The 16,630-nt window shown below is 42.8% G+C and overlaps 1 protein-coding gene across 6 annotated transcripts in view; it reads right to left on the bottom strand.

Annotated features, from left to right (window-relative positions):
• TRPC5 (transient receptor potential cation channel subfamily C member 5) overlaps nucleotides 1–16,630 on the bottom strand; it is a 151,022-nt gene that overhangs the window by 118,086 nt on the left and 16,306 nt on the right. The window contains exon 1 of one of the 6 annotated variants that reach the window (XM_048864315.2): nucleotides 2,993–3,112. The exons of the other annotated variants lie outside the window; for them this stretch is intronic. The gene's annotated coding sequence lies outside the window, so the exon portion shown is untranslated. Of the gene's footprint in view, nucleotides 1–2,992; nucleotides 3,113–16,630 lie in introns of those variants that run through there. 6 annotated transcript variants of the gene reach the window in all.

The following is a 16,630-nucleotide window of genomic DNA, read 5'->3' as shown; positions in this document are numbered from 1 at the left end:
TGTACAGATGCTACGATAGAGTATCTCCTCTAGCAATTAGAAGTGTGGGAAGTTAGGCATCTAAATACCTTTGATGATCCAGGCCGTAGTACCTGAAAGCCATGGCTTCTTGTAGCTAAAGGGGCAGTATTGTCTGCTGGTCAGAACAGGGGATTGGGAGTGAGAAGTTCCTGAGTCTGAGTCCAAGTTTTTCTACTGAGTGGATATGTGATCCTGAATAAGTTGCTTCACTTCTCTGTAGGTCCTTTTTTATTCACAAACCCTCTACACAGGGCTGCTCTGAGGCTTAATGAATTAATGTCTGTTAGACATTTTGAGATCATCAAATGAAAGTTGCTAAACATGTTCAAAAACATCACTCACTTTTCTACATATTTTAATCTCTTAAGAAGTTTGTCATGAGTGAGGATAGTCAAGTTCTGGAATTGGCTTCCATGGGAGGCTGTGGAATCTCCATCATCGGAGGTTTTTAAGAACAGGTTAGACAAACACCTGTCAGGGATGGTCTAAGTTTGCTTGCTCCTGCCTGACCATGGAAGGATGGATTAGATGACCTCTCATTTCTATGATTCTGTAAATAGCAGTGGTCCAAGCTCTTTATTACTGTCCTGCAGCACATCTGCATTAGGTGACTGCAGTGCAAATTTCCCTAAGGTAGATAAATCTGGCCCTCCTGGAAATCTCAAGCTGAAATGCCAGCCCATGTCTTGAAATCCTTTGCTGATGCACACAGAAAAGCTACCAACCGACTCCTCTTATGATCTGAGAATGTGGGAAAGTGCCTTTAAAATAGCCATGGGGTGGGCTGGAGGAAAGGGAGAAAAGACAGGCTTATTGTGGGTACTCATTTTCAGCTCAGAACATTAGAATGGTCCATCAATTTAACACAAGCCTCTTATACCAAGACTTATCAGCAGGACAAAGAGCAAGTGGCTGGCCTGTGAAGAATGACGATGTCAAATCGACTACTTACCTTTTGTACATTTTCTTTTTAAACATTCTGATTAGAATAGTTGTATTGAGATAGGATGTTGGAGGATATTTTGATTCATTACTAATGTTTCTTTTAAATTAAAAATTAGTTTTTTTAAAGAAATCCCAATCATTGCAAAAATAAAAGCCAATCTATATGTTCCATTCCATATCCAAAAACCAAAAAAGGCAAGTGCCTTTGATTGATTATGCTGATGCTTTCCCTAGTGGGAGCTGCATTTCCCAGGGAGCAGACAAGCTGATGTTCTCTAAGCCATAGCAACTCCATTGACTTTCACTTGCACCAGCCACCACTTCGCACAGCTCCCATTGGCCGGGAACGGTGAACCCTGGTCACTGGGAGCTGCGGGTGGCTGTGCCTGTGGACAATCAATGTTAACAAACTGTCTTGTGGCCTGCCTGCGGATTACCCCGACGGGCCGCATGTTGCCTTCCACTGCTCTGAAGGTTCCACATCAGCGCAGGGGTCTGGTATTATAGAGAAGAGAGGCTTCTCCCAGTATGGCCCCATCTGGAAACTCAGTACAGTTTTCTTTCCCTACCCTTCTAATCTTCATACACTACACTGAGGCTCAGTGTATACTGGGGAAGTTGCACTAATGTAACTATCCTGATGTCAATTATTTGGGTAAGTTGCACTAGTAAAAAACACATTTTTTAATGGTGCAGTGTTCCAAACATTTGTGGCTTACTTTGGTGCAATTACATTGATACAGATACACCACTTCTACTTTCCCCAGTTTAGGCAAACTATTATGTATTCTGGGTGAGTGGGTTTAACTAGTGTCTTGCTATAATCTGTGGGCATAACTGAGGGTGAGAATGGCCACCTCTAGATTTTGCAGGTGAACTCAAAAAACCAAAAAGAAAAGGAGTACTTGTGGCCCCTTAGAGACTAACCAATTTATTTGAGCATAAGCTTTCGTGAGCTACAGCTCACTTCATTGGATGCATCAAATAAATTGATTAGTCTCTAAGGGGCCACAAGTACTCCTTTTCTTTTTGCGAATACAGACTAACACGGCTGCTACTCTGAAACCTGTCAAAAAACCAAGCAACATCTCATCTCCCACCAAGGGAAACGAAAGTAGAAACCAATATTAGGCTTGCCTGCATTTTATTAAATAACAGTACATTCTCTCTGGGTCTGTATAATTAGCTGGGGTGCTTGAACTCCTGGAAATATGGCCTTTGCAGATTCTGGGTGTCCCTGATTTGGCTGGATCTGTCCTGAGAGCAATGTATCTTTTTTAATGAAATATATTTCCCAAATTAAACTGCTACTGGAAACAAATGATCTCCATCGGTTTGAAACCCAAATGCAGTGTTCCACTGACCTGAAACCCACCTCCTTTCCTGGCACATTTCAAAACAGCTTGATCAGAAGGCATGAGAGTGAAAACACCAAAAATGGAAATGGAAAGCGGGGGCATGCAGGGACCAGTGTGCCATAGTCTGCAAAGTAAAAAAAAAAAGGGAACAGAGAACTGGATGTATGTTTGAGCCATAGCTAGGATTCCAATATGGGATTATTTCTGGTGTCATTAAAACCTGCAATATATCTATGTGTTTGAAAAGTCTCTGCTGGTTCTGGTAGATTATTAGTTCCAGCTGAAAGAGAAAGGAGTATCACTGCTACACGGCACTTTCACATACTAGGGAAGAGAACAACAGGACAGCAGCAAAGGGAACCTTTCCATTGCTTCAACATGTGTTCTAAGGAATAAAACAAGTATAAAGGGAAGGGTTGTGCCATTCCAATCACATTGTTCTGTGCAGCTAGAATATCCTATATATCAGCTAGTAATACAAGGAGAGGGACATTGTCCCAGGATTGAGGCCCAGACACCCTGGATGTAGGAGCAATTTGCTCCCATAGTGAGGCACAAACCTGACTCCTTCGCTGCTAACAAACTGATCTGTGCCGGCAGTGAGGTAGTTAGAGGCACACCTGCAATTCAAGGGGAGTGAAAATAACACAAGCTGAGGAACCTCTGACCTGAAGAAATTCTGCAGCATGCAAAACATGAGTGTTGGCCATCATCCGTCCGGAATACAGCACAGGGAGAGCCCCAGAACTCCGACATCTCCAACAGAACAGGATCAAAGGCGTCAGGGCACTGTTTGGGGAAGGGAATGAGGGGATGAACTGAGGGTTGGCACATAGCGCAGAGGTCTTTGGCGGTGGCAGGGAGGACAATCTGTAGTGGGAGGCAGAGAGATGGGTGAGACATGAGTGTGCAGAGGACAGGAGATCTCAGAAAGTGCAGATAAGCTTTGTAAATGCCTCTGAACTTCCCAGGGCTTAACTGATGAAAGGTCTAGTAAAATGCCATTCTGTCATCCGCATCATCCCAACTGGCAATATTTGGCACCATTTTGATCAGTCTTAGAGGAGAGACCCCACGGGCCCTAGAGAACGAATTGCTTTCTCACTTCTAGAAGTGATTCCTTCATGTCAGGGAGAGCATATTGCTAGGGAGTGGGGTGTGCAATGGAATGGCTCTGCTCCTGCTTGGGCTCTCCCTGTTATGTGGGGATGAACTGGCTGGCCCTTTTTGCCCATAAGCCCCTCGTAAACAGGCTTTGTGCAGGGAATCTCTGCAGGGGATACAGCCCACCCTCAACCTACAACATAGCAGCTCTTGGGCCCTACCTTGGCCACTGGTCCAGCCCTTGGGATGGACAATGGCTACAAACCCTTACAAGGAAGCTTGTGTATGCTTCTTCCATGTGGCGATTCAGTGGCCGTGGCCCCACTCTAAGCCCTCATTCATGGTCTGTCTTGTGGTGGTGGGGTGAAGCTCAGCTCCCTAGAGCACAGCAGGTGAGGCCTGGGTATTTTGTGTGCACTGCCTCCTGTGATAGAGTGCACAAACCCCATACGGGGCTGAGGCAGCCCTGCCCTTCCAGTCCAGCAGAGCATGCAGCTAACTGAAGAGGAAGCTTAAAAGGGAGCCTCTCAGATCAGAAAGAGGAAGGCTGGGGAGGAAGATGGCTCTACCTGAGGACACCTGAACAAGGGTGCTGAAGAAACCTCGCCATGAGGAAGAAGACCGGCTGCTGAGCGCAGCTGGGGCTGAAGGTTTAGTCGTTGTTTCTTTTCTTTTGCTCTCTTCTATTGGGCTTGGAGGCTTTGGGGGAGATGGATGGTAGGAACGAAGTGACCCTGGGAGGCAGCTCTAGAGGCACTCCCAAGTGCCTGATGCTGCATTCTCTGATAGGGCCCTGGGTCAGAGCCTGGTGGAGTGGGGGAGATGAGGGTGGGCTGGGCCCCCCTACCAAGTGCCCTTGTTGCAGGAGGGGCATAAATCTCATTTCCACCCCTCTTCATCCCTCTCTTATAAAGAGCCAGGGTAAGGACATTGAAAACCCTGAGGCAAGGAGAAGCCACATACAAGGGTTAGGATCTGCACCAAAGGCCCTTCCTGCTGGAAGGCAAGAGATTGGAAACTGGGTGTGCTAACCACTAGGCCCCCTGTTTCTCTGAGGTCTCTACTACACATCCGCATACTGTCCCAGAACAAATTTCATAGAGGGTAAATAGGAAACTTCAGTCGCCAAGACGTCTGCCTGTCTATTGCATATTAACGTTCCTGTCTCTCGGAGCCTTCCATGAGAGAGGCTCCTTCTCTAGAAAAAATTACTTAAAACAAAAATCCAACCAAGCTACTAAAATGACCCCAAGGTTAGGTGGCTCCATTATATTTGTAACCCCTACCACAGCAAAGCATTTACAGTTTATTAATTTCCTACTTCTCTTCACACGGCCATCAAAGAGGCGTAAATATAAAAACGCACCATTGTGCAATCACAAGACAATCACAGCCTTCCATCTTCTCAGATACGGAAAGAACATGAAGCTTATTATATCTGCCCCATGTCATCACTGCATTCCTCCTCTTTCGAGGTGTGATATCTATTCACTTTCAGAAAAAAAAACCAAGAAAGTGTCAAGCAAGCAACCCCATTGTCTTATCTGCTAATACAGCACGAATGTAGCATGGCACCATTATAATCTCTCATATTTTGTATCCGCATTCTCTGAACCCATTGGCTGTAATCTCTAGCTTCCCCAGCTACCTACAAGGAGTCTTTTTCTGTTACCACAATTGCTTGAAGAGAATTGTAATCACTTCTTCAATCAACAAGTTAATCATTGAACAGAGTCCGTAGCAGAGCTAATGCCTCTGTACACCGTCACAGCTGCTTCTTCATTGCTATAAGTATAAGGAAGCTGCCCATTCATTTAAAAAAATAAAGGATTATAGAATAGAAAGCAACATGTCAAATAATTACTCGGGGAGGGAAAGGGCATTTTGGGGAAAGTGTCAAATAACTAGCGTTGTTATAATCGTTTATACTTTGCTTGAGCCAGGTCCTTAGCTGATATAAATCTGCACAGTTCCGTTGGCTTTGCTGGAGCTATATACCAGTTTGCAGGAGCTGAAGAAACTGGCTGTAACTAAAAATGTAGCCATTATCTAATATAGCTAGCTAGCTCTTCAGAGTTTTATGCAGCATTCATCATCTGAACACCTACAAAGACCCACAACTCAGGATAAAGTCTTCCACGTTTACTATGCAGCAGGAATATAGCACTTTCTCTGCTTTTTCTTTTTAATCTTATCCTTCAATCAGAGGTGTTAGAAAGAGACACAAACAAAATCCCAAGCCCAGGTATCACACTACAGTCATAGATTCTGCTTTCAAACAAAAATATTTTAGAAGGCAAGACACACACACACACACACACACACACACACACACACAATCTCAACTACTTTTTAATGTCACCAGGAATAGAACCCAAGGCTCCCTGAGGTCATTTTTTACACTGCAACAAACATAGGGTGAAAAGCCAAACTGCACAGTTTATGACCTCTCAGGCATGGTACTCCACTCTCTTGACCCTTGAGCGGTCACACACACCTCTGCAAAGCAACTACAAAACATGCAGTAAAATGCTACTGTTTGGACCTGGAAGCATTTTGCACCAACCTGGATAAATGTAATGGTGGTGCAAGGGGCAAAATAGTGTCAGGATTTTGTTTCTTTTTGCCATTTTACTACCCACCTACCTCGTAGTCAAAGTGGATTGTTCCATGCTGTTTTTTTGGAAATGAAAGGAACCTTCAGGTTTTTGTTCATTTTGAAATACTAACAGGAGAAAAGGGATCCTTTAACAGGATCCCACCACAAAACCCAAATCGGGGTGTGAATTTTGAACACCCTGAATTCCTGGGTTATTTAGATCAGGGAGGGGTTGGTTCAAGTTCACAGCTGAAACAAACCCTCCAATGTGAGCTATTTGGTTTGGTTGCAGTGCTGAGAAGGAGAACCACCGGTTTAAAAGCAACGGGATTTGCTGAACATACTGGTCTATATTGATGGATTATCGATTATCGATTTCATTGGCAACACAACAGCTTTTACCCTGCTCTGTCATCTTGGTTTGTTTAGTCAGCCCTGCTCCGGACACTCTTCACTGCCGCTTATGTTGAGAAAGACTCTTGACAAAATGACTGCCTCGATTACTCAGGCTAGGGGCCATTTTTAAGGAAACAAGAAAAATTGCACACACACAAAAATATCAAGGAACAGCAAGAAGAATTTCTCTGAAGAAAGAAGATGGGTTTTTTTCCTTGACAAGGCTAAACAAACAGGCTAATCTACGGATGAAAATAAAAAATGTGCATGAAGCTCTCCGAGGAAAGCAGCTGCCAGTCTCAGATTGGAGAGCTGTGATAAAGCTGTAATCAGAAAGTGCCGTAAATTGTTGCATATCTGAAGAGTCACAAAAAGGCTGGGGGAGATAACAGCACATCCCTTTATCATAAGAAAATTCTGGTTTTGAGAGAATTAAGCATATGAATTTAAAAGACATAAATTGAAATTGAAAGAACATATTTTTTTTAAAAAGAGAGAAAAAAAATCCCCAAGGGTCTTTCATGTAAATCAACCCCATCCCATAGATAGATAGATAGATAGATAGATAGATAGATAGAGACAGATGGTTCCACTGCGTTGGCTAAGAATCAGCATCTCTCTACGGGTATAGGGTCAGTGGCTCCCTTTAGAGTGAGATATACAGTGTATATTCTGCAAGCCCCTATACTGGCTCACTTCTGTGTGAAAGGGGTCCAGGGCCTTTGCACAACCTCTCCACTGCAGAGATCTTCCTTATCTCTTATGATCAAGGACTGGGATTGTAGATGGCTCCTTCCCAGGGGACCTATGGGCAAATGACATCTTGTGCTCTCTCTCCCCAGCTTTGTGCACGCATGCAGGGCCATCCACAACGTAGGTAGAGGATGACAGGTGTGTCTTCCCAGGCATGTAATCTGTTCCTTGTCAGGTGGCGTGCTTTACTCTTGTAAAATGTGATTCTAAAAGTATGTGATGAGAAGTGAAATAAATATAGTTAGCACAGCCTCATTTTAAACTTCCCTTACAGCTCTGTCACGCACCTGAGCAAGGAGTCGGGCTGTTACGTCACATTTTGCAAAGCCTGCAAGATGCTCCATATTGGACGTTGTCCACTAGTCCCTTAAAGGGACCCTCTCACGCTGTTGTGTTTTGTTGTTTTGCTTTTCCTTTGCTTTTCCTTTTCCCAACATTCTCTCACCTGGTGTATTATTTCATTTGCTATTTCTCCTTACTGTCTTTGTTTCCAGAGATGATTTGAGGCTGTATTTTAAGATTCCCTTTATTTTTTCTCTTGGATTACAGTTTGGAGTTTGCTTTCTTTTGAGTTAATCTTTTGTTGCTTTTAATGGACTAGATATTTCTGTTTTCAAGAGACATCTTAAATTAGACTTTTCATAGTTTTTCTTCAAGGGAGCCTTAATCTTTCTGTTCTCTGTTTTTAGATTCAGCTACGGTATAAAACTGCCTAGGCTTTATTATTAAATTGAGGCATATATTTTCAGGCTACATATGTGCATGTATACAAAGCAAATGCACAAATATACAAATAAGGCTTTGCATAATTTTGCTGCTCTATTAAATGAAGACACTTGCAAGATCTGCATTTCCCCACACTTCTTGCTTCCAAACCTCTGCACCTGCTAATTTCTTAATTCTTTTTTCAGTTAGTGGAGGCTTGTGTATTCTTAATTATGCTAATGAGGACTATACCCTTTAAAATACTAACATTTTGTAAACTTAAAAAAACTCAGTTAATTTAACTAGGCCTCATCCTTGGGTCTGTCTTCACTCCAGAACTCAGACCCCACTTCAGAGCTTTAGTTCTCCTTATCTAGACCGCCTTGAATGCTCTTCCTGCTGTTCTCTAGTCTACTCCAACACCCCCCTTTGCCCCCCCCCAACCCCAGCTCAGCTCTTACACACCCTTGCTTGGTTTCAGAGTAACAGCCGTGTTAGTCTGTATTCGCAAAAAGAAAAGGAGTACTTGTGGCACCTTAGAGACTAACCAATTTATTTGAGCATGAGCTCGATGAAGTGAGCTGTAGCTCACGAAAGCTCATGCTCAAATAAATTGGTTAGTCTCTAAGGTGCCACAAGTACTCCTTTTCTTTTTACACCCTTGCTTGGTCTTCTTTATCTGCTCTCTAAAAAGAGGAGGATCTTGGAAGTTAATGACCCTCTTCTCTGAGCTGGTGAACACCCTCAACTCCCCTCGAGTTACATGGGAATTGATGGCACTCAGCACCTCCCAGGAGGCTCAGAAAATCAGTGACTGGGACTCTCAGTAGGGCTCATCAATTCTCCAGTCAGCTAGATTTTTTCAGTGCTGCCCTCTACCTTTGCTCCTCTCTCATTCCCTCTTTGCTGCTCCTTTTTGCCCCTCTCTCAGCATCCATCTCTTCACTCCTTCACGGATCTGAGGATCATCAAAAGACCTCCCAAAACTCCAGGAGCCTGATTCGCCACAGCCTTGCACATAGGATAGTCATTTATACCCATGCAAGGTGAGTGTAAACCACTATCAAATCTGAATCCTCCACTCAGCCACACCAATGATAACATTCTTCATGAACTTTACAAATGTGCACATGATTACGCAAGGTGCAGTACAGTGGAGAATCAAGCCCTTGTGCCCTGATCTTGAGTCCAGCTGAGCTGTGGACAGAGGAAGTGAGAATAGTAGGAGTTATGTGATCATATACTACCTTTGCACTCTCCCAATTCCTAGGGCTGCCAGGGGCCAATTCATCTGCTGGTATAAATTAGAGCAGCCTCAGTGCTGCTCTAACTGATGTTCACAGATAATATCCCTAAGGGGCTGTTCCTCCAGTTAGGAATCACTGGAGTGCAGTAGTACTCCATCCCGCCTCCTCCCCCATCTCTTGGGATACACCCTGTCCAGGCAGTAAATTATACCTCTGGCAGAGGGGATAGGGCCTGGACCAGGATCTGGTCTGTGCTTTTTGGTAGCTATAGCTTGTCTACCTCCATACATCCATTACTTCAATGCATCGCTCTTCTGTTTCCCTGAACACTGCTTTGCTGAGCTGGTTTATGTTTCCTTGGCTTTTACAGAAAATGTAGGTCAGAGACATGTCGAGCATTCATCAAAACTGTGATTTACTGCACATGAAAGGAATAGTGAGCACTGAACCTGAGAAAGAGAAATGTGACTAATTGCCTAATTTACCCAAACAAACATCTACCTGATGAAAATCTTTGTTCTTGGCTTGTTTGTCTCTGTCTATGTGCATTCCTAATGTGCTTTTTGCTGGTATCAAGATGCTGGTCTTTTTTGAATGTCTACACAGAACTATTTAAACCAGAGGCAGAAAAAGCCTAGCTGATCATTCAGTCCATCTCCCTGCCAAGACAGGGCTGCTGTTTCTTACAGTACAGGTTGTTTATAAGATACCAATTTCTGTCAGTGGAGAAGAATGTGTATCTGTGCTCAGTGACCCTGAAATGAAATACACAGGCATTAAGGTTGGGAGCAAATTAAGCTAGAGCTAAATTAGCCCTGTAGGGGGCAGTGTGAGCTATTCTGGCCTGAGGGGAGCACCGGGATCCTTTTCACCTCAGGATACACAATCTCTTGTAGGGCTGCCCAGTGCACGTTGCGGGTATGTACCCTGGACAGTCCAAGGAGATGCCAGGAGTCTCCAAATTATTATCTTTTGGCAAAAAATCATGAGATTTTTTTAAATCTCATGGTTTTTTAATGGTTAACTTTGGCAACACTAAGAATGCTTCCTCTGGGCATGCCAGGCCCTGCACTTAGAGGCCGATCAGTCTCACCACTGAAAAATAACACTGTTATCATTGGGTACATTGGGCCAATTTAATGCACCGTGGTCATTGTGCATTTTGCACAAAGGAATAATTTAAAGTGCCAGCATGATATTTTACACCCTTGCTCATATGTAGCATGAGAGAATCCCTTTGATTTATTAGGATGAACATGACACCAGTTTTACACTGCCGTTGGCAGTGGAGAAATACATTTATGTACATACCTGACAAAGCCAATGGGACCAATTAATCTCTTTCATCCATGTACACTCTGCAGAAAGCCCCTATAACTGCCAGGCAGAGCCCAAAATCAGCTGAAGAAAATATGGGCAACACAAACAATAAAAGACTGTTGTTATTCATTACCTAAGCATGGCTGCAGCAGTCTGTTTAGAAACACAGACGTGCAAACTGCTTGTGTATTACTGGAAGAGCATTATTTCCATAATTTCTCTCCTAATTGTAACAAATCATGATATACTGGATTGTTCTGAGTATTAAGGGCTTCATCTTGCAAACACTTACTACCAGGCATGATTATGGTCCATAAATGATACTTATATGGCCCCCATCATGTAGTATCTGTATTTAATATATCTCAGTATTTAATATATTCAGCCTCACAACACCCCTTGAGGTACTGACGTGCTGTATCCCCGTTTTACAGATGGGGAAGTGAGGCACAGAGAGACTAAAGGACTTACCCCAGGTCACACAGGATGTCTGTGCTAGAACAGGGAATTGAATCCACATCTTCCGAATTCCAGGTTAGCACCCTAACAACTGGATCATCCTTCTCTCTTGTTGTGTGAGGACCGCAGGGTGAGTCCATGTGTAGAAGAGCAGAGACTAGCTGCTCGTAGACTAGCACAGAAGTCTTCACTAGCAAAATTTTCATTGGCTTAGGGTTCATAAACAGCCAGTATGTGTTGACACACCTAGTGGTGACTCTCTGACAATATTACCTTGTTCTCCAGAATCTCAGCTTTCGTATGAAATTAAAGTAAGTCTTTAATCATTAGGGTTGCAAAGAAAACTGCAGAAATATAACCTGAGCATAAGTGATGCAGAAATGTCCACAAATGTGTCCAGAGAGCCTGGAACAATATGCCAAAGGGTGTGGACTACCCCCTTCATCTCAGTATGGGGTTAACTCAGATGTCCACAGATGATGATGATTTAAATGCCAGCATTGTTAACTTTCATCTCATATAAAAAGGGAGATGGAGACTATGTCTACCCTTCAAATGCTACAGTGGCACAGCTGCAGCACTTCTTCAGTGTAGACACTTACTACAGTGGCAGAAGGGTTCTCTCATTGCTGCAGTAAATCTACTTCCCTGAGAGGCAGTAGCTACGTTGACAGAAAATTTCTTCCATTAACCTAGCGCTATCTACATGTGGACTTAAATTGGCTTAACTAGATTGCTCAAGGGTGTGGATTTTTCACATCCTGGAGCAACCTAGCTGGGTAGATCTAATTTTCTAGTGTAGACCAGCCCAGAGATTCCCAGATTAACAATACTTGCTGTGAGTTTGTAAACTCATTTTGATGCCACACCCTGGTGGTGTTTGGAAGATACCATCACTCACCGTTTTCCCCAGTCAAGAAGGAGCAAAGCCCATGGAGCCTAGCAGAGTTTATGGGAATATTCAAACTCCACCAACAGGGTGCTAAGCTCAAGGAACCTCACAGAGCCCAGGATTGTCACTTACTATATATTGGTACAGCACCTAGCACAATGGGGCCCCAATAGTCGTTGGGTCCTCTAGGGTCTATAATGATGATGAGAGTCTTATTGCAAAAATGCATTTTCACCCTTCCTCCCTCCCTCCTTCAATGACGTTTTTCTACTGCACATCTCTGATTTTGGAGATATCGTCAGAACCTTTCTTTTCCAGACATTTAAAGCAGATAAAGTTACCAAATAAAAAAAACCAAACCAAATCGGCTAAGGCCAGCTCATATGTACGAAACTACTGGAAAGGACACAAAATGAAGATTTTTTTTTTTTTTGGCATATAAGCTCATTCATAGCAATGTACATGATTATTATGACAAATGCCCATTAAAAATGGAATTTTAGCAGCAACTCTAATCTAAACATTCCCGCATGCATCTCATTAGCCATTAGTATTCTTGAATAATGTCCATTAAATTTTACCACCAGCAGTCAAGTTTTCGCAACAGTTTGGCAAACAGGACTGCTAAAAAGAGGATCTGCAGAAAAGCATGAGAAGCTGCGTGCAACGTTCCATTGGGACGCTCTTAAGATTCTGCATTATGTCTTAACAGATTGGACTATGGCCCTGAGATCACCAGCCAGATTTTTGCCATTGGGTACAGCAGTATAAAGCTAGAGTTACTCCATTGACTTCCTTAGAATTACCCTGGATTCATGCTGGTGTCACTGAGGTAGAGTTTAAAAAAATCTTCGTGGAAGGCAGATTACCTAAAACATTCCAGACCAGATTGTGACACACTTCTTCAAGATCATGGTTACCATACTCCACAAGTGGTCCCATTAAAATCCATGGGACCACTTGTGGAGGAATGCCATGACTATGCTACAGATTTCTGCTGACACATCTATGCCAGTCAGTGGTGTGAAGAGTTGTGGTCCCTGACCGACACAGTTGTGCCAGTAGAAGCCCAGCGTGGAGAGGCAATTATAACAGCAAAACTAGAACGAGGGACCGGAATAAGCTGTTCTAGCAAAAGCACAGTTTTGCTGGTACAAGCTGAGTCCACACTAGCAGAACCTTACCGGCATAGTATGTCAGTATACCTGTACTGGCAACATGTTTCTAGTGTAGCTGTGGCCTGAGGGGTTACCCGGTATAAGAGCATCAGAATCTGGCTGCTAACTTATACCTGTAACCTCCCCTCTCTTTTGTAGTTAAATTCCATCAACTTTTTTGGCATAGCTTGTAAGCAAGGCAGTGGGAGGGATACTCCTCTTATGATGCTGCAGCGGTGTGTTAGGACTGTTAGAACCTCACATCCAGCTGCATGAGAATCCCCCATGGTCCAAGCTTTCCACAAGGTGTCTCATGCTACCATTGCAAATTCTGGGCTTGTCTGGGATGAGGGCGGGGGGAGCAATGCTACACACTGCAGGGATTCCAGATGTAACTGTCACCAATAGGTTGCTGGGGAGACACCGCTGCAAGGAGCTAAGTTACTTCAGAGGCTGTACTGGCTTCTCACAGCAGCTCTGAAGTGGGACAACACAAAGTTGTCTTAAAAAAACACCTTAGTCCACCTCTACCTGGCCTATAGTTTTCTGCTGTGACTTTAAGAGTTCCAGCATAAAATCTCTGTTGATATATACAAATTAATTTTGCATTGGCGTAAACTGGACTAGCTCCATTGGCTTCAATGGAGCAACAGAGTTACATCAGCTGAGGTTCTGGACCAAGGGAATCTAGTCACACAATTCCCCCACCTTTAATGAGAGCTGGATAACAGCATCCACTGGCACATTTTGAGAAGTTGAGAACATTTTGGCACATGTTCTAAGTTGTTCCATAAGAATTACTGGCTGGAGGCTGGCTACATTAGCTCCACAATGACATTAACCCATTCAGGTAACTTAGTTGGCATTTCATGATGAGAAAAGTCAAATGTCATCCGTAAACATTTTCCCCTTTTCATTTTGTTGTTGTTGTTTTCTTTGGAGGAAAAGATGGGTGAATGTTGGCTCTGGAGGAAAGTTAATGGGCTGCTAGCTCTAAAAACTATATTTCTGTCCAGATGCCTTACACTCTAAGCTGCCCCAAAACAAGCTTAAGCGCACTTCCCTGGCAGTGCCATCAATTCTGAGCTGTGTGGAACTGCTCTTTTGAAGGCTGACAGGCAATGTTTATGATAGCTCCCATATACTGTCCTTAATGCCTGATCAAGATAAAGGTGCAGTCATTTAAAAATACCTCTCTCCCTAGGAAAAGAGTTCAGATTGCCCATTTCAGTTCAGATAATATTTGACGCCAGCTACACTCCTAGACCCCACTCTCTCACTCACTGAGCCCCTACACGCATTATTGACAATGAAGTTGTTTGTTTGTCATCTTCAGTCTGAACAGGAATGATATTTCTGTTGCAGTGCAGTAAAAGGTTAGCGCTTGCATAAGCTGATAAATATGAAGTCAAGGTGACTGCTTTATGTATTACATTAGCATAGAAGTGCAAATCCTTAGGGCACAGATAGAAATCTCAGTAAGCAACATAAGTAACCACTGCAAAGCAACAGAAAAAGTCCAAAGGAAAATGCGTACATTTTGGAGAAACTATATGTAAAATGATGAGAGGCATACAGTCTTGCAGTGTGGTAGGCTGTATCTATGCAGATCACAGAACGAAACAACCTTGAGGTCTGTAGGATGAATATTCCCTGCTAACTCAAAAGATGCTGTTTTCTATTTGACTCTTTTTTGGTAATTACATCTGCACAAGAAGACCAAACTCTTAGAACAGCATCAAGTTGATAAGTCTTATGTAATAAGAAAAAAGGCTCTCTCCATAGCTTTTTTCAACATTTGACCAAAATAGCATATTGAAGAAAGTGAGAGTCAGTTTTATCTGCCTGCTGGCTTTGAGATTTCAAATAAGCCCCTTGTAACAATTCCCCGCTAATTAGGAGTCCACATACATTTAGATGTGAACTCAGTTCAATACAACATTTAGAGTTCTTCTGATTATTAATTTTTCTTTTCAATGTCAGCTATTAAAAAAATTATACAAGAAGATGAATTCTGTTTCTTCTCACCACCCCGGCTACAAAGGAACTAAATTGTTTTAAATACATTTTGGAGCATCTGGGTCTGATTCTGCTCTCACTTACACTGATGTAACCCCATTGACTTCAATGAAGTTACTCCTGATTTACAGTGATGTCAGTGAAAGCAGAATCAACTATTCTGACCGCAATTCTGCTCTGTTATAGTGGGGTAACTCCATCAACATCAGTGGAGTTACCCTGTATTTACTCCAGTGCAGACTATAGCTCTCGCTCACTCAATGGGGAATGCATTGATAACCCTTGGTAGCATATAAAAAGAAGGGATATCTCACTTTCCCCCTCATTTCTTGTTTCATGTGGCACTCATGTAGCTTCTCCCATATAGCTTCTTCTGCTAGGTTTGCCAGTTTTGGTTGGACATGTTCCTGGAGGTTTCATCACATGATATAATCTTTAAGTAAAGATCAATCTTTAATTCCTGGAGACTCCAGGACAATAATGGAGGGTTGGCAACCCATTCTTATGCTTTCAGACCTTACCACATTCTGGCCTATTATATCCCCACTTCTACTTCTAGGGCCCTCTTTCCCACCCAGAGCACAAAAGGAAAAGATGCAGACACAAAAGCACCAATTTAGGGGAGCCCAGATTATACCTCAGAGTCTCCCAAACGATTCCGTGTACAACGACATCTTTGGGTATGTGCTTTAGCAGAGCTCCAAGACCAAATAAGGAAATAGGGCTACATCTGAATTGCTAGAAAGGTTCTTTTGTGACAGTACAAATGATAATGTTTCAAAAATGTCAATGAACCATTCTGATCTTTTTAAATCAAAACAATCTGGCAAATTCCACACATTCGCGAAATATTTCATTTCAGTTGACTTGAATCTGTATTTTTCTCTGACAAAAGGTTTGGCTGAAAAATTTCACCCCATTGCCCTGCTAACTGCACTACAAATACATGAGAGGCTGGTTTAATGTGAGAAGCTGTCAGGTTTTCTGCTAGGTAACCAGTGTTGGAGACAGAGTTGATCAAATAGTGCAAATAATGATGGCAGGCGTTCATGCAAAGATCAGCCATTCCCCCAAACATTCATGTGAATAGACATGGTCAGGCTGCAGAGCCATTTGGAATTTGAACAAATATTTGCAGACATCTTTTTTTGCACTATCCCCCCAGCTCTGGTTGCAGCCTCCAACTAGTCTAAAATGTTTCAGCCTGAAGAGGATATTTTCTATATTAATTGTTCATGTATTGTAGGTTCTATTTAGGACCAACATTGTGACAGTCTTGACAATGACAACCGATCCATACAGACTTCAGCAGGAAAGCAACTGCAGGACAACCACAACCAATGATAAAAAACTACTGAATTTAAATAAGACAACAATAGGTCCAGTTACACACTGGTTAATTAAGAGACAAATTGGTGCTTACTCATAGCATCAGTTAGTCACAATATTTTAAAATCACCTTTTTTGTTGCAGACATTAAATTTTTTTCTGGGCTGTGGAGCTGCCTGTGCCTTTAACATTTTAAATAAAAGAAAACACTAAAGCTTGATTCTGATCTCACTTACACCAGCTTTCTATTGATGTCACTCCACTGGAGTCACTCTAGATTTACACCAGTGTATCTGAGGAAAAAAGTCTGGCCCGTGGCCTGCAGG

Source organism: Caretta caretta, chromosome 9 (assembly GCF_965140235.1).
Source record: "Caretta caretta isolate rCarCar2 chromosome 9, rCarCar1.hap1, whole genome shotgun sequence".
NCBI lineage: Eukaryota > Metazoa > Chordata > Testudines > Cheloniidae > Caretta > Caretta caretta.
Note: the sequence above shows the minus strand (reverse complement) of the source record. Positions and strands in the feature narration are given on the sequence as shown.